This window comes from Oreochromis niloticus, linkage group LG18 (assembly GCF_001858045.2).
Source record: "Oreochromis niloticus isolate F11D_XX linkage group LG18, O_niloticus_UMD_NMBU, whole genome shotgun sequence".
Lineage (NCBI taxonomy): Eukaryota > Metazoa > Chordata > Actinopteri > Cichliformes > Cichlidae > Oreochromis > Oreochromis niloticus.
The window spans coordinates 6,873,247-6,895,568 of record NC_031982.2 but is presented as its reverse complement, the minus strand read 5'-3'; the positions used below and the strand labels follow the sequence as shown (position 1 = coordinate 6,895,568).

At 40.0% G+C, this 22,322-nt stretch overlaps 1 long non-coding RNA gene across 2 annotated transcripts; it reads left to right on the top strand.

The window, feature by feature from the left end:
* The first annotated feature begins 7,099 nt into the window (after window positions 1-7,099).
* Window positions 7,100-22,084, top strand: LOC112842725 (uncharacterized). Of its 2 annotated transcripts, none has more exons than XR_003214723.1 (3): window positions 7,100-7,364; window positions 9,762-9,859; window positions 21,449-22,084. It is a non-coding gene; the product is annotated as an uncharacterized LOC112842725 (long non-coding RNA). The 2 variants fall into 2 exon arrangements; XR_003214724.1 differs by having other exon boundaries at window positions 7,100-7,540.
* Window positions 22,085-22,322: the final 238 nt, after the last annotated feature.

Genomic DNA, 22,322 nt, shown 5'->3' with positions numbered 1-22,322 from the left:
ATCGCCACTCATCCGCAATGTGTCGTTTGTGATAGGACACTAGACTCAACTGGTTGCCAACTCATTGTATTCTGGTTACATTGCTATGTTTTCTATATTGCATGGTTTCTGAGGACCTATATTATTTTGCAGCTGTAACTGCGGCCTTGCAGCAACAATTTTTGAGTTTCTTTTTTAAACGCACAAGTGCACAAGTGAATGCACAAGTGAATTTCTATTTAATGTGAATTACTGCATATATAATCATCATATTATCACCAACAAAATGTGCATATAATTGCCAACTGAACCCAATCTGTCGCAAATTGATAGCCGACTACTAGCGTGCACCGAAGTTGCTTTGAAGATGGCAACTGAGTATGAGTTATTGCAGACCTAGTCCCCATCTTATTACCCCAAGGTAATAAAGGCATTCTTTTTAATTGCCAGCAGGGTCAGCTTCTCTGGTTGCAAACAAATTTCTTGCTATTTAGAAGTCTATGGAAAACTAATGGCTCTTGGTCATTTATTGGATCATTTATGGGATCAGTTGCTAGTTTCAGGAATTATTGTACACAACATTAAGCTCGTTTTGTGATTTACTGCCATTACTACAGTACTACGGTCCTCACTGGGTTCAAAACACCAAGATGACAATGTCAAAATCTCTCTGATTCTGATTCTCATTAACCAGTGGGTGATGTGATGACTGCCACCTCCATCTTTTATATACAGCTTATGGTATTACATGACTGCATGAGGATAGCGAAAGATATTGGCTGATCCTGAGAGATGCAGCACAGGTAAAAGTAATAACATAATTAATATCTCTGTCCTATTTAGACACACCAGTAGACCACGACAGAGACAACACGCACAACCGCAGAGCCCTGGAACACCCAAGTGGCATGCAGCTGTCATTAAAGTTAGCAGCGGTGGCTGTGTGTGACACTTTAAAGAGCCCACTGTGAGAAGGGTTCTGTAGGCCAATATTCTGACATGTCAGAGCAGGGGAAGCACAGGTGTGACTAATAACATTAATAACCATTCAGGCGTGCCAGTTCCAGGGCACTGATATTGTGCGCGCTGACTCGCTGCCAGTAACTTACTGGGACACTTCAGTGGAACAAAGCCATCATTAATGTGATTAGTTCCACCTGTGTTTCTGCTGCTCTGACAAGTCGGGATATTTGCAGTGACAAAAAGAGCCTGTTTGCAAACGTCCTCCTGTTTTTCTTGCTTCTGCTGAAAAGTGGCCAAAGCTGGATAAGAAGAAGTAGGAAAAAAAACCAAACCACAAACAGCAAATCTGTATCAGTGAAGGTAAAAACACAATTTTGATGTCAGTCCCTCAGAATCAGAGTTTTTGCTTCTGTTGGGGCTCACTGTTTTACACTGACATGTAGCTATTACACAGGTACAATCCCATCACAGGAGACCCACAGATACCAATTACTCCACCAACAGCAGCCTCGATAGACACGACTACCATACAGCAGAGTAGTATGCAGCGTTTTGAGTGTGCGGCCAGTCTCGGATGCTTCTTGAAGTGAAACCTGTCACTCTGGAAACACTTCATTAGAAAATACCACTGAATATCACTTGTCCTTATTCTCAAACTGTACCTTTGAGTGTCTAATTGGGTATTTTTCCTTCAGGGTTTATCACAGTCTTTAACAGAATCTAAAATTTCTTGCTGTGTCAAGCCAGCTTTGGTACTTTGTTCCCTTTTTTTTTCTCATCTTAAAACATATCAGAATAAGCCGAGTCATCCCACTGCCTTTGCCTCTAATCCCAGCAGTGCTTCTAACTACAACACCCGCCATCTACCTATTCACCCGTGGGTTTCTTATTGCTTTTGGGAGGGTCTACAGGGGGACTGATGCTTGTTGTGGATATTTACTACAGCATCTGCTGCGTATTGTTGTTCTTCAACTCAACCTTGTAAAACTGCTCAGGTATATTTATACAGTGTCTCTTCCACAGTAAGCCGTGCCACTGCTGTCCCAGAACATAAAACATTAAAGTGTTTTTCTCACCTCTCAGAATTGCAACACGCTTTGTTTTTCTTCATATCCCTTTTCCACTCATAAATATATCTTATTTCAAGGCCCATTATCTATTGTCAGACAGATATAAACCCTTTTATTATCTAATTCTTTATCCTAACCTTTAGATTGCTGTTGTAGCCTGTCTTGTTCCTGTAAATAAAGGAAAGCTCTCTGAAAAAAATCAGGTAAGGAAAAAACAAAAAGCAGACACACACACAAAGATGCGTCTGGCTCACTCCACTTCTAATTTTCTATCCCTCCCCTCAATCTGCATTTGATATCACAATAATACGAGACTCTAAATTTAATTTGTTTGTTTGCTTGTCTTTCTTCTCACCTGAGTCTTCATAATCTCCACTCTGTGCCTCTGAACTGACGGCCCTGCTCTGGAGCTGGCTTTCATCCTGCCTAATTGCTTCTGATGGCCTCTGCGGGGAAGTTCAGGAGGGAGATGCTCCAGAGCTCGGCAAGCGCGCACGACGAGGGGTTAAAACACACCGCGTGGGATTAATGGAGGGTTATCGCAGCAGATGAGAGGAGAGGGGAGGCAGGAGGTCCGTGTAACCCAACTGCTCCTCTATCCTCTCCTGTCTGTTGCCAAGACCCGGGGCAGCAGCCAAGAGGAGACAGTGGCGTTTGTAGGGGTGGGGTGGGGAGGAACACGGTGGAGCATTACGATGCTTGTCGACATGTGGGTTGCACTTTTGCTCGCTTGTCTTTGCCTATGGTGGTTTCTCTAATTTGTTTGTGTCTGGTAGATGTGCGAATATCTGAGCGTGCGGGGTAGCATCTGTGCATGCTGCTCGGGCACAAGCGGATGGCATCAAGGCCACCGTTTCCTATTTTCCATGTGGTTTCATCTCGTCCGTCGGGGAATGGTCTTCCACTTGAATACACTTGGCTTGGTGCCTGTGGCAACCCTCGTGACCTCCTTGTTTCCCTCCCTTTTGTCCACCACACCTGAGATCTCTGAGGCAGACGGCGCCTGTAACACCAACCGAGAAACTTGCAGATGCACACAAAGCCTTGGGTTTGTCTACCATCCGCACAGCTGCGTATCTACACGAGTAACAGTGAACAATTCTTATCCCGGGCCTGTGTCTCACAGTGTTTTCTGTCCTTTATTGAATATTTGAACAAGCAGAACATCTGAGAGAGTGTCCCGTCACCACACTCTGTATTCCCTCTCCTCTCCCTCAGAGGGCTCTGATCACATTTGTGACATAACTCCTCTATCTCCAAACCAAATATCACTGTCTCCACATCTGAAACATCCAGGCTTTGTTCTGCTGAAGGTTATGTAGGTGTATGTGATTTTTTTTTTTTTAAATGTCAAAATTCTGTTTGTTTTTCTTTTACGTCCTCTCTGTGCTTTCTGCTCAGATATTCATGTCAGGGTAAAGCTGCGGGTGGCTTGCATAGCAAATATCGGTCTGCCTGCTTATCAGTCATTTTGCCCATCTGTGCATCTGTATGACCGTCCAGCATCCCTGTCAGCTTTGCCACAACCCCCACCCTCCCGTTATTCTTCTCGTATACTGTGTCTGGAGCAATCAGTCCCCTCCTCGGGCTTATGCCGTTTATCTCCCTCTGTGCCTGAATTTGTCTCATGGCTCCCCCTGTGTGTGCTTACATACTTTTTTTCTTTGTGCCTGTCCATTCACCTGTTGGCTTAGTATATGTGTGCGTCCGCTTGTTTGCACGTCAATCTGTGTGTTTGTCTGAGGCTTCAGAGCTTCAGAGAGCTCACCTGTCAGTCAGACGTCTCTCAGCTGGGTATTAGCTATGTGTAAAGACAAGGTCATGGTGACTCAGGCACGCAGAAGCAGGTAGAGCAACCACCGAGCCTTCAAGGCACCAGCACAGTGCGCTTCAGTCCTTTTTCTGATAGAAGAAGACTTAAAGGGCAAGCAACACAAGCAGCAGTAGAAGGATCTGATGGAAAAATGTGAAAATAAAAAAAGTTATTTGGAAGAGAAAACCAGCCCAAGTGTTAAAATATTACCCACAATGCCGAGTGTAAGAATCCATCATTTTGCCTGCATAATAAAGGATTGCTGCCAGCTGAAATGACTGATTATAAAGCTCTGAAACTGGATGTTAAATTGAAACATATTATTTGTAAAGTAATAGAAAATTCTGTTCTTGAAGCCTTTGCACATACACTGCTGTATAAGATATGTGTAGAATTAAAAAATGTTTTAGACTCAGTAATAATGCAGAAGACTGTTAAACAGGTATATTCATGCATGCTCAAGGAAATCCTTACCTGTGTGCAATAAAAGCAGATTTCTGGGTAGTTGATGTTTGAGAGTAAAAACGACAGTCTATCAAGAGACAAGCGAAAGCAGGGAAGTCTGTAAAGTGGGGTGAGTGATTAGCTAACTAGTCAAAAGTGTGACAGAAATCTGTCAGAAAAATGAACAAAGGGCAGAAAAAGACAAGCGGGAATAAGGCAAGGTGAGTAATTTCAAAACAAACAAGAAATAACATAAACAAATGTAAATCATTAATAAACATCTTAAAACATAAAAATATTCTTTATTTACTCAAATAAATATATCAACTATAGGTTGATTTAACTACATATATTTTTTGAATAACTGAAACTGAATACAACTATATTTATTTGAAGCATCTCAGTAAACATTGTTGAAACAGCACCATTATCTTCCTGAACCACAACCATGAAAATTGGTCATGGGTCAAGCTGTTCCATTGTTTTACAGATGCCCAGTCAGGCCATCCCAGCAGACAACCGCTTAACATCCAATCCACAGTAGTACACATTCTACTATCCGGTTGTTAAGTGATGACGTATGAAACCTGCTTATTGGCCCAAACTACTCTGCATTTATTAAGGCTGTTGTGTTTTTAACTTGTTTTAATGCTTTGTATCTTGCTCTATTTAATCTCAACAATCCCCTAAAGAAGTCAGTGATTACCGTTGGCCTCTCTCGGTTTTTATTACCACTATTCATTTTAAAGCCCAGTTTTTAAAACCTTACGATGTAACTACAGCCCAGCCCATGCAGTAGTATATTAATGACTAACCTCGTAATGTGGATGGATTATCTCAGTTTGAAGTTTGGTCCGTTTACAGCATCATACCATGCGATTGCATTTGTCCCTAACCATCTGGAGCCTTCACGTTAACTTTTATTGAGTGGAAAAAGGTTAGCGTTCATCCTCCAGCTTCACTGTGCTAATGTGTTTATATTATGCTAACCATAGCTCTGTAGCTAGCCACCACGTAGCACATCATTATATACCAGCTAGCCAAACTTCAGTAACACTACAAACGTTACTCCCGTTTAGTTCTCTGTCTTCATTTATTTTGGAAGTGATAGAAGAGCTGTATGTTTAAATTTTTCAGAAATCCCTCAGTCAGAACATGGTGTGTCATCTTTAGATGGCAACTAGCGCGCTAACTCCCAGCTAAATTTCATAAATTCTGTTTTCATGGATGCCTGGATGTTAACCTTAATTGTTATACAGTTAAGTTGTTAATTGTTAGACAGTTTGTAACTCTCAGTGATGCCGCAGTGTTCGTTTGACTTTGGGACCAGAAGCGGAGTTTGGACCCGGAAACAGCTAATGACGTCAGAGTTAAAGACCGGCTTGCAGGAGTCTCTTCCGGGGTTTTTTTTTTTTTTGTAGCACTTTTAAGCCATTTATGTTTATCTCCATCTAAATGATGTCTTATGTGTTACATGTTGAAATGAACATATCCAAATGGTAGGGTGACCATATTTTGATTTCCAAAAAAGAGGATACTTCGCTCAGTCATGAAGAACGTGCTTAAAGAAACATAGTTAGCATATTTAAACGATGCCTTCTCTGTGCGGTTAATGAATTATGAAATAAAATATTGTCATATATGCTTTTACAAGTCAACAAGTGCAAAAAAAAACTAAAAACCTAAAAACCTCTGGAATTAAATAATGGTACAGAAATAATGCCTCATCTGCATAAGAAAAATTACCAGTACTGGGTCGGTATGAAGGCTTGACTGGGACAAAAAATTGACCAGTGCATTTTGACTAGAGATTGGCCCACCAGGTATTATAGGAAAAGCCATAAAGCCTTTGAATGAAAACAAACGCTGTTGTGACAGTGATGTACAGTCTTGTTGGTATATGTATGATTTCTATACATTTTACATCAGATGAAAACTTTGGTTGTAAGATTCAGGAAATTATTTATTAAAAGCAAGACATTTTAAATGAGAATAAGAAAGAAAAATATTTCTTTGAGCCCCCCTTTCTCTGTTAATGCCCTACCTGGCCCCCTGGCAAAACTTTGCTAGATCCGCCCCTGCACAGTTACCAGCTGTCAGCTACGTAGAAAAGGATCCTGGTGTTATTTGTCTCTCAGAAACAGTTCATAACTTCCCTTCAACTCATCCATGTCACCTAAAGGTAAACCTGTTTCTCCATCACCTGTTCAGCTCTGATGATTCAGTAAGGACATCTCCTGGTTGCATCTTCATGTTTCCCTCTCACCAGATATACAAACCGATATCATATCACTATCATGACATCATAGCACCCGCCCAGCTGTATGGAAACTCCATCATGCTAGCTAGTACGCAGTGCGAGTTATTGTAACTGACTGTAAAAAGTCAGCACAACGAAAACAAACTACACCTAAACTTGGTTTGTATCTGACCCAGATAGACTGCAGGTCATAACTTCTTACCTGAAGTTCAGTTCACCTGACACTCGGACCGGCAGCCGCCTCGAGTCTCTCCTCCTCCTGCCTCCCCTTTCCCTCAACCACCTGCTGGGGGGTGAAGCTCCGCCATAGCCACCACCAAATAACTGAGTTATTTTTACACATCGGCCAGCATCTGGTCAATCCACCACCTTTCATTGTTTATACCGTTACAAAAACAACAACAACAAAACCATCGGCCCGTAAAAACGAAAAATCACCATCGTCCCACCGGGCAAATGCGCGGTATGCCCGATGGCCAGTCCAGCTATGTTCGGTATGAGGGAAATATTTTTGCAGTTCGTCTGAAAAGATGCACTTGCGCTTTGGGATCTTTTAAACATCATTAGGCGCGTTGCTGCGCGCTGTCAGTCCCGTCTGTGAGCGCAGAACAACCGCTCACAAAACAGCAGTTCGGGGATGACGTCTCACACATGGGTCCTCTGTCGGAATATAGGACAACCCGGACATTTTTATCAATCTCGAAAATCCCCCCGGACGCCCCGGACAGAACGTGAAAAGTGGACATGTCCGGGGAAAAGAGGACGGTTGGTCACCCTACAAATGGTCACAACTATCGCCTGTCTGATCACAATGTACTATAAACCTGTGATGCAGGTAATTAGCAGTCAGTTAGCTCAGTAGGATGAGAAACAGACTTTAGCAGGAGGTCTGTAGTTCAACTTTGTCTTTTGGGAATATACCTTTTTCCCATGTTTTCCCTTCAACACTGTTAATTACCAGGCTTCAGAGGTTGACAGTGATTTTGTGACCATCACACAGAGCTAGGCTAGGTGCGTACCCTTATCTGAACATAGATATGAGTCTCTATGCTACGCTATGCTGAGCTAAAAGGGTTCTGGTTTTATTTATTTGCTCATAAACATTAAAAGAACAAAGAAAAACATGATTTAAATATAGTCACCTCTGGATCACTTTCAGCATTTCTGCTAGTTGTTCCCTGGCAAGCTACCTCTCCTTATGTAAAAACAGTGACCCTTGGAATCGTTTTAATGGGAAGAGGACAGAGAGCCAAATACGGCAAGTAGTGTAGCTGATGAGCAATGATTATGTTTTTTTGGCTAAAAAGCTGCATTGTTTTCAATGCCGTGCGTGCTGGCACTGCATATCACAATGGCATGGCAGCATACACCACTGTACAGGTGGCTGGTGTCTGAATATTGTCTCAGGGGGTTACAGTACAAGTCCCTACTGAGAGTCCAGCCCTGGGGATGAATTCTTGATGTACAATATAGAAAAAAAGCTCCTCATCTGATGTCTAGCTTTCAGGCACATTTTGCTCTTCTAACGGGGATTCTTGGTGAATGAGTCAGATATAGCAGAAGTGCTGGAAGCAGTCCAGATGTGCACAAGGAGAAAAGTTGAAGGGAATCAGCCAAATATAAATCGGTTAGGTTCACACTTATGTGTTGACTTCAATACATTTTGATTGCGCCTCATATTCATTTTACAGCGTGGGAGTGGTGTTCATCACCTGATCCACTGCTTGGCAGGGAAGGCAATATGCATATTTCACAATATGTCAAACTACTAATTTGAGCAATGGTCAAGGAAACACTAGCTGGATAGAAATATGAATCAATGCTAACAGAAACATCACACGTACACTTTGCACTAAAGCAAGGCACATTTTAGTCTATAATCAGACAAACCCCTCCAAACGCAGAAATACTGTAACAGATGGTGGGTGTGCTGAGTACACACACACACCAATTTGGCTACCTAAGCAGATGTGTACTCAAACACCAACTCACAGACACAAGGAAAACACATGAGTTTGAAGAAGAACCGGCATCAGAAATGGCTTCAAAACATGGGCATAGGCACAGAGAATCTGTCAACCAAACAGATGCGCACAAACACGCAATCATTGCAAGAGGGGAGCGTGTCACCCCCGTTGAGCACACAAGCGTCAGAGGGAACTGAGGGTCCTGTGTGTACAGAACTTGGATGTCTACCACATGAAGCACAGAGCAGTGGGGAAGAGAGCGATAGAGAGATGGACGGAGGTGGAGAGCGAGGGAAAGAGAGGGGGAGCAGATGGGTCAGCCATCTGGTGAATGGAGGAAAAGCGAGGGAGATGAAAAGAAGGGAAGGGTGCATTGGAGAGAAAAAGAGAGAGAGACTTGGAGAGATGTGTGCTGGGGTGGGGAGTTCATAAGAAATATCTATGTGTGTGTGCGAATGGAGTAGGAGTGAGTGTGTTGCGTTTGTGCGGGACTTTTAATGTGTGCAGCAGGGCTGGTCAGCCGAGACTCAGGTGCCAGTGGACAGTGCTCTGAGTTACTCTGGCAGGGTGCGGCGAACACTTATGTCACACAGACAGTATATTGGGGCCTAGAGACACACATGATTTCTTATTATTAACAATATGCACATGATCTAGTATCTGCTGATATTACTTCTTAACATAGCCATGCAGCAACTCTTAACCATTAATTCTATTTGCAGCCGATATGTAGTCAAAACCTGTTATATCTTCATTTCCTAACAGATACCTCCGTTGAGCAAAAAGGCATCAGAACACAGCAATGAGTTACACTGCTGCAGCTGGTGACATGTTCTTTACAAGCACGACCAATGCAACAGTTGCTTATTATTACTCAGTCCTACATACGCCAGGCAGCAAACAGAAATACTCTTTAGAGCACCAAACGTATAAATTCTAAGCAGTAAATAGCTCCCAACCAAAGCACTATTTAATTCTATTTACCTGACATGGTGGCTGAAGATAAAACCACACATTATAGTATACCACCCACATTACAGCATCATGTACTGTGAATAAGTATGTTATTTCTTCTTGAAAACTTAAAGAGGCTTGCATTATTAATTCAGCTCTTGGCTGTGGTTCGGTAAGGTTAATGTGGCTTTATGCTCAAGAGACTGTAACTCTGTTGTTCCCAAAAGCAATCTGAGCAATGACAAGTATTTCAGCTTTTCTATAGACATCTTATTTGTAACAAAGCTAAATTCATTGTTCATTCTTTTCAGACCTTAAACCAGCGTCTCACTTGAGCAGCAGTGTACGAGGGAAATTCTTGCGATAGCGTCACACAGCCATGTGGAACTGATGAGAAAACTCATGCAAGGTGAGTTTATTAATTTAGCAAATTTACAGAGTTTTGCTCAGGCATTAATAAGTCACTCCTCTCCAAATTCTGCTGAACCAAAATTGCTGGTTGACATATAAATGCTTAAACCATATAGCTTTCTTACTTTATATTATGCCAGGATGATGTATTGAATTAATCAGTTTCATTAAATTATTCAGTTTACTGGGGAATATACATAAATCACACTCAGTGAAATATGAACTATGAACTGAGATCAGGTTAATCCTTGGCTGTTTGATAAACATTCTGCTTGCTTCATTGCGACAGTAACAACTTCATGAGATGAGAAGGACTGATTTTCATTCATCTCTCTTTATATTTTTTTTGAAATGGATAATTGCTTATCCTATTCAGCGTTGCATTGAGGCTGGCGTGAATGCCAGCCTACAATGAGGAAAAGGCAAGCACTGGACAGGTTGCCAGTGAACTGGTTTTCAATCATCATTAATTTATTTCTTAAGTGGAAACACAATACCCAAGCCTTCAAAACTCCTCTAGGTTTAAAAGAGACTGACCACTGACTATATCTGAAAATAGACATAACCTCCATGATGTTGCCCATTGATAATTTAGCTAGGTTTTGAAGCCTCGGGCTGAACATTTTGGCCATCACATTCTTGGTGCTTTCATATGGATTCATCAACTGAGGTAAAGATCTGGCTGAGAAACACTGCACTCTTGAAAAGCACCAACTTTATTGTCTCAATTTCTCAGAGTGGGATTATATCTTACAAAATGAACACCATGCTATGTTAAATAAAAAGTCTTTAGCACAGCTTTTACTTTGTTCATAAATCACACCCACATTGCAACCACAGGATTTGCCCCCTACTGCCCACTAGAAAAAATGCAGTTTTAAGGTACTTTATCACTTTTTATAGCCAAAAAGCTATGTTCATCTTTTATAAATAGTCTATGGAATTAACCGTGTTGAAAGACTCTAAGTGACTCACAATGAAATGACCAAATGCATTTACTGCCCTTGATAACATTTACTACCCTAGCAGTATCAAGACATATTCCTTCATAAAAAGTGAACCGCTAACTGTCAATGAATATAGCAAAAGCCCTGACTGTTCAGATCCAATGAATGCGCCAAACATTGTTGTGTAATAGCATACCAGAGACCTTACTCATCCTGCAACTGAAATAAAACCTATTAGTTTGTTATTATAATAATGAATATTTTTTTCTAAGCATTGCCCATCAGCTATGCTTTATTTTATTGTAAAGTTCTTTTCTTCTTCCTTCCATCCTTGCAAGTGCTGCTATTTAGTTATTGTAGCACAGCTGGTCCTGTTTTCTCAATTTGTAAAAGCTTAATAGCCTTGCTGTGGCAGTTTTATCAGACTTGCAAATTCAACCCAGGGGAAAGATATTCTGAATTGTTGTGAAGGCTGATAACAAATCAAGATGATTTAAAAAAAATAAATAAATCCAAACCTACTTTATATTGTTATGTATAAATGTATGACCCGTGAGCTATAGATATATGCAGAAATGACAGAAATAAAAAGCAAACATAACACTCATAAATAGCTCATATAGTCTGAGTGGTTTAACTTAAATTTCCTCCATTTGTCTGAGTTGGCCTTTCAACACCCAGAGCATTTGTTTTTTCCTAGATAAAATTATAATGAAATTTAATATAGTGAATTACAATGTGTGGTGCAATCTGTTTTAGTGTAACCTGTTTTATTGTGAAAGGTTTAAGAGGAAGTGAACGTTGGTGGACCGTCAGCTTGCTAAAAAAGAGAGAAATGGTTTGCGGGGATTTTGACAATAAAGTACGAGTTTGAGTTGTCTTGATGCATTCTCAGTTTACGAGTTTGAGTTGCTCTACAAAGTGTAGCTTGAATCCTTGTGCCTCAAAACACGATACAATGCCCCCTGCTAACCATACTAGCTAGCTGTTGCTAGCTCCACAACTCTATTCCCTCTTGCCCAAATATGGTAAAATGAACAAAAAGCAACAAACAGGATAGTAGTCACCTCAATGTAAAACTCAGGGCTTCAAAAAGGTAGTCCACGAACTAGTGGGTCTCAGTGGCTATGTCCAGGTTTTATATGCAAATACACAAGCCATGCTAGCATGCTATCGCACTACTGGCTAGTTTTGTCAGTAGTATGTAGTAGCAGTTGTATAGAGAGCTTTTTAACTGTATGTCATTTCACTTTAACTATTTGCTACTGTTTTAGAGATGAATACTCCATGAATGGGAGTGTATAGAGCTAAATGGCTCCATTATTTACTCTTGCAACAAATAAACAAAAAACCCTTGTTTAATTTGTGCAAATATAGTATTCAACATGGGTTACATTAGAAGTTTAATGAAAAAAAAAATTCAACTTGTATTTGATTTTGCTCATAAAATGCAACAGTTAAACAACAGTAAGGTCCAAAAGTTTTTGGACAAAGACGATATTATTTGACTAATTTTGCCTCTGTAAACCACCACTGTGGATTTTTAATCAAATAATCAAGATGTGATTGAAGTTCAGACTTTTAGCTTAATTAAATCATAATAATAATGGATTGCATTTATATAGCGCTTTTCTAGGCACCCAAAGCGCTTTACAATTCCACTATTCATTCACTCTCACATTCACACACACTGGTGGAGGCAAGCTACAGTTGTAGCCACAGCTGCCCTGGGGCAGATCTTGTTGGAAGATTTAGGAATTACAGATATATTTATACATGCCCCAATTTTCAAACGCTCAAAAGTTGTTGTAACATTTACTATTAGAGGTTTACAGCCAGATGAGGTCTGTTCCCTCGTTATTCTATGACAATTTCAGCAGATGAAAGATCTGGAGTTAATTCCATTTGTTGAACTTGCATTTGGAAGCTGTTCACTTAAACTCTTAATGAGTTACAAGCAGATGTCAATGCACATGTAAGAGGCCATCATTAGGCTGAAAAATCCAAAAGAACTTAATGAAACATAAATCAGAATGACAGCACAAAATTTAAGAGTGGCCAGATCAACAATGTTATAAAGGAGGAATGCACTGGCCAGCTCAGCAACACCAAAAAGCCAGAAGAGAGGGAAGACTAAAGTGCATGAGACGGGATTATTTCCTTGGTTAGGAAAAACAACTATAATTACTAACTATATAACTGCATAAAACCAGCCAAAATGCCAAAATGCTTCAAAACTGATCAGACAGAACTTCACAGTACAAATGGATAACGACCCAAAGCATACTGCAAAAACAACCCAAAGTCAAAGCAAACAAATAGACACTGAAGGTGGCTGCTTGTTGGAGGCAATTACTTTTGAGCAATTACTTTGAGCTTCTAAAAATGTTGAACTGTGTATGAAAATCGTGTATTAATTCGTAAACTGTTAACTGAAGACTTAAATCACATCTTGACAAAAACAGGCCACAGTAATGGGTACAGACATTGCATTTTATTTGAATGCGACATTAACATCACACTTTCTATTTAAACATAATAAGCTTAAGAGGAAGCTGATGTTTGGCCTGTAGTCTACTTACACACATATTTATTCCACTTTTCTATCCCAGTAAGTATTAAAACTGTTGAGATCAGCTGCGGTCCACACTTTAGTTTATTGGTAAGGATCCATCTATAGATTGGCACATACACTATGTATCTATGGATGGACTGCCAGAAACATTCACTCATATGTCTTCACACGCATATGAACTTGAGTGACATCCCATTCTTAATCCATAAAGTTTAGTATGATGTTGGCCCACCTTTTGCACTTATAACAGCTTCATCTGATCTAGGAAAGCTTTCCACAAGGTTAAGGAGTGTGTTAATGTGAAATTCTCCCTTCACACTTTTCTTGAGCTAATCTGAAGGTCAAGTTTGGAGGTCTGTAGCGATCAACTCTGCAGAAAGTTGACAATCTCTGTGCACGGTGCACCTCAGGATCTGCTGACCCCACTCGGCAGTGGTGTATGTAGAAAATTTTACATGGGGGGGCAAAGGAGGGGCAAGAGGTCTAAGCAAGGTGGCACATACCTTTTCAGTAAAGTATGTGAAAATACCCTATATGTAAATGGAATCAATAAATTACCCACAAAAAAACTTTAAAACTGTTTATTGTATCATTATCTCTTCTAAGAAAACAAAGACAAGTTTTTCGGTATAAATGAGACAAAAAAAAAGTTCCCCCAAAATAAATACAGAAAAATAACTTAAATTACTGCACAGGACTGATGGACACAAAGTAGGGGGGGGGAGGTCAGCTGGTCAGGAGGGGAGGGCAGGGCAAGGTTCCACAGCAGGGGGGCAGTCCCCTGCAGCATTGTGATTTTACGTGCCCCACCACTCTGTGGTGGTGTTACTGTCATTCCCAATTGGTTGAGCTTTGTTACGATACCACTAACAATTGACTGTTAGTGGTATCGTATATATTGTAGCGAAAATTAATTACTGAAGAAATTTTATGGCTATCACAGTACCACACTGGAATTCACTGTGCAACCTGAGAGTGACCCATTCTTTCACAAACATTTGTAGAAACTAGGTGCTTGATTTTATACACCTGTGGCCATGGAAATAATTGGAACAGCTCAATTCAATAATATGAATGGCTGATTCTTTCTGGCGAGACTTGTATATACTGTCATGTCATCACTTTCTCCCGTGCAAAACAGAAATATAGTAGAAATAGTAAAGGTTAAATACATTCAAAAAATATATAAAAATATAAATCAGGGATTTGCTTGCACCAGCTTCAGCCTCTTACAAACAGTTTTTTAACCTTTGCTGTTGCATTTTTTTCATTCATGGTATTTTCCATCACATTCCACAGAAAACTGAATAGCTTGTGATGACTGACTCGCAATTTTCCCTGTTGAGTACAAAGTAAGCAGCAAAGAGGGCGACTTGTTAAGCTGCACTTGACCCATGATGAGCCTTCCCACCTTTCTTCACAGCCACTGGATGAAAGCCAGACTTTGTAAAAGTGTCTGTACTGCAGTGTTGACTTTTGGATACTAGAGCCAATCAAAATGCAGAGCATTATCTCGCTATGTGAAACAGGTGGACCAGGGATAAAAGATGTTGTGCTGTCCCATGTAGACGTGGCCAACACTACAACAGATGTTAGGAGTTAAAACACATACATGTGGGCTAGCTGTGGCTGCTGAAGGTGACTGCTATCACATGGCTGCTTCTAGAAATTCTCTGCTGCTGCTTGTTTGATAAGTCAAATCAAAACGTAAATGTAGGGATTGTGTCTATTTGCTTACACAAAGGTATTTTACTCAAATCTCTGCAAAAGCTCTAAAACTGAACTCAATATATTGCTTCAGCCTTGCCTGTCCAACATGAAAATTGCCTCTTTTTTTAACCCCATTTACATTACATGATTGGTTGCAGCTCCAAATGGCTCCATTCATTCTTACCTATCTCACGAGTTCCCTGAAAGGAACCAAAAGTTCAGAGTTAAAAGGCTTTTCGTAAAAATTTCAGATGACTTTACACTTATTTTTTATCCTATTTTTCTCTCTGTACTTCACCATCCATTTATCCTTGTCATCTGTTTGGTCGGACAAAACAGGGTGTTGATCTGCAAGGTGGCTTTTGAGAAAAGCCCATGAAAAATCTAATATCTGACTTAGATCCATTACCATTAAATGGTAAGCGTGGGCACGGACATCAGTCATTCTTTAAATTTAGACAGAAAACTGTAAAAATATTACATTGTTGAAGATGGATGTAGTGAGCCTGACTGTCTCTCCATGACTTTGAAAAGTGAATGCGTCTGGGCTCAGCTCCAGACAGACCGGGCCCAGCTTAACCTCTGCATATAAACACCTGCCAAACTATTCAGGTTCACCCTGGTGGTACTTCTCGCTAAAGTGGGTGTTACCAGGAATCACACACACACACACACACACACACACACACACACACACACACACACACACACTCAGGCTCACAAAGCAAAAACAATACCAACCATCGTGTTGTGGCTTTTAATGGGACATAGTGCTGTGCAACAGTCTTGAGCTACCCCTCACTGTTTTATATTTTGCTAGGAAAATGAGGAAATAGGTGCAGCAAGTTTACTGAAACATGCAAACATATATGGAAATACAGTATATCAGGGAAACAAAGCATTTTAAAAATTCTAACAAGCTTCAAAGTCAATATTTGGCACAACTACCTCTATTCTTCAACACAGCCTGACCTCTCTGAGGCAGCTTTCTTGTAATTTCTTGACGTAGTCTTCAGGAATAGTTCTCCAGGCTTGTTGAAGGACATTCAAAGCTCTTCTTTGGATGTTGGCTGCCTTTTGGTCTGCTCTGCTTCAGTAATGTTAGGGTCCAGCCTCTGGGGAGACCATTCCATGACTGATAGTGTTTTTCTATCCAGGTATGCTCTTACTGCATTGGTAGTATGTTTCGGATCAATGTCATGGTGAAAAATGAAGCTGCTGCCAATTAGATGGTATTGCATCGTGGATCAAAACGTGACCGTACTTGTCTGCATCCACAGTTCCATCATATCTGACAAGATATGCAACACCACTGGCTGAAATGCAGTCCCAAACCATGACAGAGGGCCCACCATGTTTTAAAGATGGCTGTAAACACCCACTGTTGTAGCGCTCTCCCGATGGCTTCCATATATATTGCCAACAATTTGAACCAGAAATGTCAAATTTAGATTTATCGCTCTGGGAGACGTATCGACAATGGCTTTCACTTCAGTTCTTGTGTAATTTGCCATACCTCAGCCTTTTCTTGCCGTTTCTCTTCCTTAATAATGACTTCTTGACAGCCGCCTTTCCACTGAGACTATTTCTGATGAGATTTTGGTGAACAGTAGATGGATCAACTGAAGGGCCAGATGCATCTCTCAGATCCTGTTTCCTGTTTATCTACTGTAGATAGTTTTTTTCTATGCCTGCCACTGCTTTTTGTCGTCCATTTGTCTAGTTTCCTTAAATTTTTTAAGTACACACCGCGCACCATGCTGAGATATGCCAAATTTCCAGCTTGTAGTTCTTTGGGAATCAAATAGCAATTAGCTTGCTTGTGCAAAAATAGTATTTTATGTCTGTCTGACTGTTTTGTCTTTGGCATTTTTCATGGATTCAACTACAAATTATGTGTTTTTGCAAAAGGCTGCTAGTAACAAAGTGCCTGAAAATACAATTTAAAAACGGTTCTTTGCAAAGTTGTCTATTACGTGCAGGCACAAAACTGGTTCATCCCTTGAGTTTGGTTCCTTATTTATGGTTGAATGAATCAATGAAAATAAACAAACAAACAAACAACAAAAGAAAGTCTGGCTACTGGCATAACAGTGCAGCAAAAAAGAAGTGAGGGGTGGCTTGAGACTTCCAAATTACTGGAGGGAATTTAACTCATCTTGTAGTAAAACAAATAAAGTTCAATTCTGTAATCAAACTCCTGGTAAAACACTTTTCGGGTGACCAGTTTCATTCTCGTTTAAAACTTAGAGCACCATCAGAATCATTTGCTGGTTAATATGAATTGAAACAAAGGCTGCACATAGCAAACACACCAATGCATAGTTATTTATAGAGAGAAAAACGTATACACAATGAAATACACGAAGATGTTGAGTGACAAAAATACACAAAGCCTGTGGTGGTTACAAAGATAAAGCCAATGGCATGACACGGCATGTTACAGTTAATGACAGCAGCACAGCAGAAAAAAGTGAAAGGAGATGAAACTGGGAGATAACTAAGACAAGTGATGAAGAAAAGATAGGTGACAGGCTTGGGAGAAAATAGGGGAAGCAGATGGTTTGATGAGACAGAAAGAGAGATAGGCAAGACAAGAAGAAAGAGAGAAGGAGGCATAAAAGGTGATGATGTAAATGGAATACCAGAAAACGTCTGGTAGGCCTGAAAAGATCAAAGAATTCCGACTTCCAAAAGCCTGGATGTCAGAGAATGGAGACCAATTTATTGTAGATGGCAGGAAGCCCGACTCCACCTGTAAATTACACTCTGTCAGCTGAAGCAGTGCCGAAACAATACAGCGGGCCCTGATGAAAGAGAGAGCGAACACAATGGGGAAATGACTTTACATGGAGGGATGACAAAGATTCCACCCTCACATTCCACATTCAGCTTTGTATTCTGCTCATGGAGTCCACTTGGTATCACTGAGTGAAATACACTAATTATTGTTAATATGATCGCAGGTATGGGCAATTTATCATTGTTAGCCGCTCAGCCACAGCCAACTCAATTCTCTCTGTGTGCCGGATAGGGGTAAAAATTAACCAGCATATAATTTGTTCAAACTTTATTTTCTCTCTGCTTGGATGGTTGGTGATTATCATCATTACTGTGATTATCACTCACTTGGCTCTTGTTGTGTTTGTTGTTCGCGAGCATCCTTTGCTTCCCTGCTTGTCCCAACTGATTGTGCAGATGTATTGCAGTTTAGTTTTTTTCCCTCCCTCCTAATAGAACCCTTATGATATTTATACAGGCGTGTGTATCCTTTGTTGTCTCTGTTTTTTTGTTTTTTGTTTCCTTTAAAGGTGCAATCTTTACTTTGGGAACATAGACTAGAAAGGGAGGGGAACGCGCAAAATATCCTCTACCAGCTTGACATTGAGCCTGTGCTCTTGAAGATGAAAGATGACACCTCACACGCGCACACGCATATATTCAAATCACACACTGGATATATTTCCAGGCATTAACAATGCATAGTGAGACAATACTACAAAATTCAGTTTGAAAGTCTGAACTCTTCATTTATTTATAATGGATGAAAGCGCTGCTCTGGAGGTATTCACTTTTCTTGTTTTTGTTAAAGTTTATAATATATACATGTGTCCGTGGTCTCTTTTCTTTTAGGGCCCAGTGGAATTCTTTCTATATGGAAACGTTTACATTAAAGTAAAGTACATTTCAAATGACCTCTTGTAAAAAAAAAAAAAAAAGCTGTATTCATAAGTGAGCACCCGGCTTGGGACGATACAGATTTGAAGTGAGCACATTTATGGACTGCTAATATAATTACAACCGTGAATCAAACAGCTGAGTTACTGAACAAGATCCTGGTTCTGCAAAGTGCTCTACATTGTTCTCATTCAGCCATTTAAATGCCTCCAACAGTGGAGTGGAGCATTGTGCCCACAGGCACTTTGGCCTGTGTAGGGTTTTGCGTATCAGACTTTAAACCCTGCAGTTAGAGAACTACCTGCTCCACCAGCTGAGCCACAGCTGCTCTGCTTACACATGTATGTGCATGAGATTTGAGTAAAAGCAGTGGTCTTCTTGAAGTCACTTGCGAACCACGAGTAGCTGTCAAAGCGAAATGGGCACTCGGTGCTCAGTTTTTGTACACGAGCAGAGATGGGACCTGTCTAAAAGTGACAAATTGATACATAACAGCAAAGATTAGAGATGTTGAGGGGAAGTGATGGCAAACCACATGCAGTGACAGTAAAGTGCCTTATTTTTATTATCCACCCCCCCTCGATCCTCTCTTATTTTTGTAACAAACAGACCAGTGAGAGGTCTCTGATAAAGAACAAGAGAAATGAGAAAGTACTTGTCTTTGGGCTTTTGAACATCGGCTTTATGAGAATCAGGGTTAGAAAAGGTTTCTTCGAGCTCACGAAGCTGCCATAATGAATCTCGCTCAGGCAGCGTGAGTGATGCTGAGAAGCCATTATCCAATCATTCTCAAAAACAGTGCTCGTGTTTTGACAAAACATAACCTTGATGATGTAATTGATCTTAAAAAATGGAGGAATGATGAACCCTACTGGGTAAGGTTTTGGAAGGAGTGTGGTGAGTCAAATGCAGCTGACACATATGATTTGTTGCTGAATATGTAAATGAATGTGTTGATGTTGACACAAAACCGCTATCTAGAAATAATAATCAGACTCAACAATTGCCAAGCATCATTATTTAGCTGTTGGCGCTAATCTTCAAGCACGTAATGACAGTTTAAAATGGTCATTAAACATACAGTGTGGTATCAAACAGCAGCTATGACAGTAAATTAGCTTGTAACAACCAAGATTTACCAACTTCTTCAAAACAAGATTAGTAAGATCAGCAGCCCAAAGGAGCTAATTTGGCCTCCTGCAGGGCCCGAGCATGTAATATGTATTTTTAAGGATTTTCTTTGATATAGACTACAACCGTTAATTAGCTAATGTATCTAATTAGCCCACTGTTACAATTAGCCATTATCACACACCAAAACAAGTAGCACTCCAGAAGCACAAACCTCCGCCATGGCAGCTCGCTCTCTGGGCACTATTTCCTTTTAAAGGAATAATATTGTGTTTCGTATATGCTCATTTTTATTGTCTTTGTCCTTTTTAAATGTACATTTAATAACTTTGTAGTGCATTAACAACAAGTGTAAAGTGCAGGCTTTTCTTAATTGTGCTGCTGAAAATCAGTTTAATGCACTTGACATAATTTTGAGTGTGATTATTTTTTATTTTGGTTATTTATCTGGCTATAGCACCATGTGTAGCATTTAATTCATTGTTTAGTAAAATTCCTATTTGAAGTGGTCCTCCCAAAGTTCAGTAACATTGCAGATGCATTTAAATAGTATTTGTTATGAAGGTCAGAGGAGTCCCCTATATGCCATTTTTCATTTACACTCTTTTTTAAATCAGCCTGCTAATAAATCTATTGAATTATGTGTGTACACAAAGTACTTCCCCCTAGATTTAAAGAGAGAACAAATTCCAATTGAGAGTGGCTTCAATTCTCACACAGAGCTTATTAAAAAACAAACAACAAAAACTATTTCTTCTGCTGTTGCTCTAAAGTCACATTTTCTTTCACTGTTTGCACAGTTTTGGACAGAAACCTCTATCTGGTTAAAATGAGAAAAAAAGAGTTAAACAGATGTTAATGTCATTCTGACTGTAACTAAAAAGTTGCTCAACATGTGGATGTAAACAAACAAATAGTTTATACTTCAGTTACTATTTCATGTTTTGCCCCGAGGCTTGGTTGGGTACATAGATGTAGGTTGCGTTACACTGATGCCCGCCTGGTTGGACACAACAAACAGGTTGTTTTTAGGTAGACATCCTGATTTTAAGGCTAGATATTATATTACAAGTTTTAATAGTGAAAGAAATATAGAAAACTAGGTGTAAATGAAGCTAAGCGTACAGTGTAGTGTAGATTAGAGTAGCAGCCTTTTGCCCCGATCACAGCTTCATGAGGTCGTCATTTTAAGCCTTCTGTTCAGAGATGAGCCTTGTTAAAAATTTATTTGAAGTATTTCTTACTTCCTTAATGAGAGGAGAAAATATTGAACTACCACCAAATCTGCTCAAATAAATAAAGAGGACAGACTGGTCATCATTAGTTTGAGACATGATGGGCAGTTAGCCTGGACAATTTCAAGAATTCTCAAAGTTTGCAAAGAAAAATCCAAAGTTGTGTTGAAGCTGTCTCTCATGTGGCCCGCCCCGGGAAAGAAAGACCAAGAGTTAATTCTGGTGCAGAGGATAAGTTCATTAGACTTACAAACTTCAGAAATCACCAATTAAGGGCCTCTTAGATTAGCTTTTGCATTAATGTTTTGCAGAGTTCAAGGAGCACAGACATCTCAACAAGTGCTGGGAGGACACTGCAGGAATCAGAGCTTCATGGCCGACTCGCCACAAAGAAAGCCTGTGGGGGAGACCAGTATGAAGAGAGAGTTGCTTGGGCCAAGAAAAACACAAAAAATTAGACATCAAGTCAGTGAAAGTCTGTACTTTGGTCTGAGGGAGCAAATGATGAGGTCTAAGATTCCAGCGTCTACATGTTTGATAGATGAGAGAAGGTGATTGGATGGTTTCTGCATGTGTGATTAGTGCAGCCAAAGCGTTCTGTCAGGTTTGAGCACTGTGGGGTCATAATTTGTTGGTTTTCTTTTTTAAACAGGACAATGAACCAAGGATGGTTTAACCATATAATAGTCAGCTTTCTAAAACCAATCGAGAGAACTCTCAGTTGAAAGAAAAGCACAGAGAAGCAATCAGTCTGTCGAAGAACTTTTAAGAATTCTGGAAAATATCCAAGTGATGAATTTTTGAAGCTGGCTGAGAAAATGAAGAGTGTGCAGGGCTGATGAACTATCTCGTAAAGAGAATATACAAACTGCATCATCATTTAATGACAATTTTAAGTATCAAACTGTGGCCAGGGGAGAAAAAAAAGCAGAGACTTTTGTTTTTTAATAAAGATTTAATGGAAATGATATAAAATAAAATGCTAATTTCCATTTTATCTTTATCATTTAAAAAGAAATCCCACTTGAATAGCTATGCATGATTCATAGTTCAAACTAATCATAATTTATCTTATACTGGCCCTATGTAGCCCTCAGTTCATTGATTCATCTGGTTTGTGGGCACCATTTTCTCGCTTGCCTGTGCAAAGGTTCAGTAAATATTACGCTCATTACCTGCTTATTG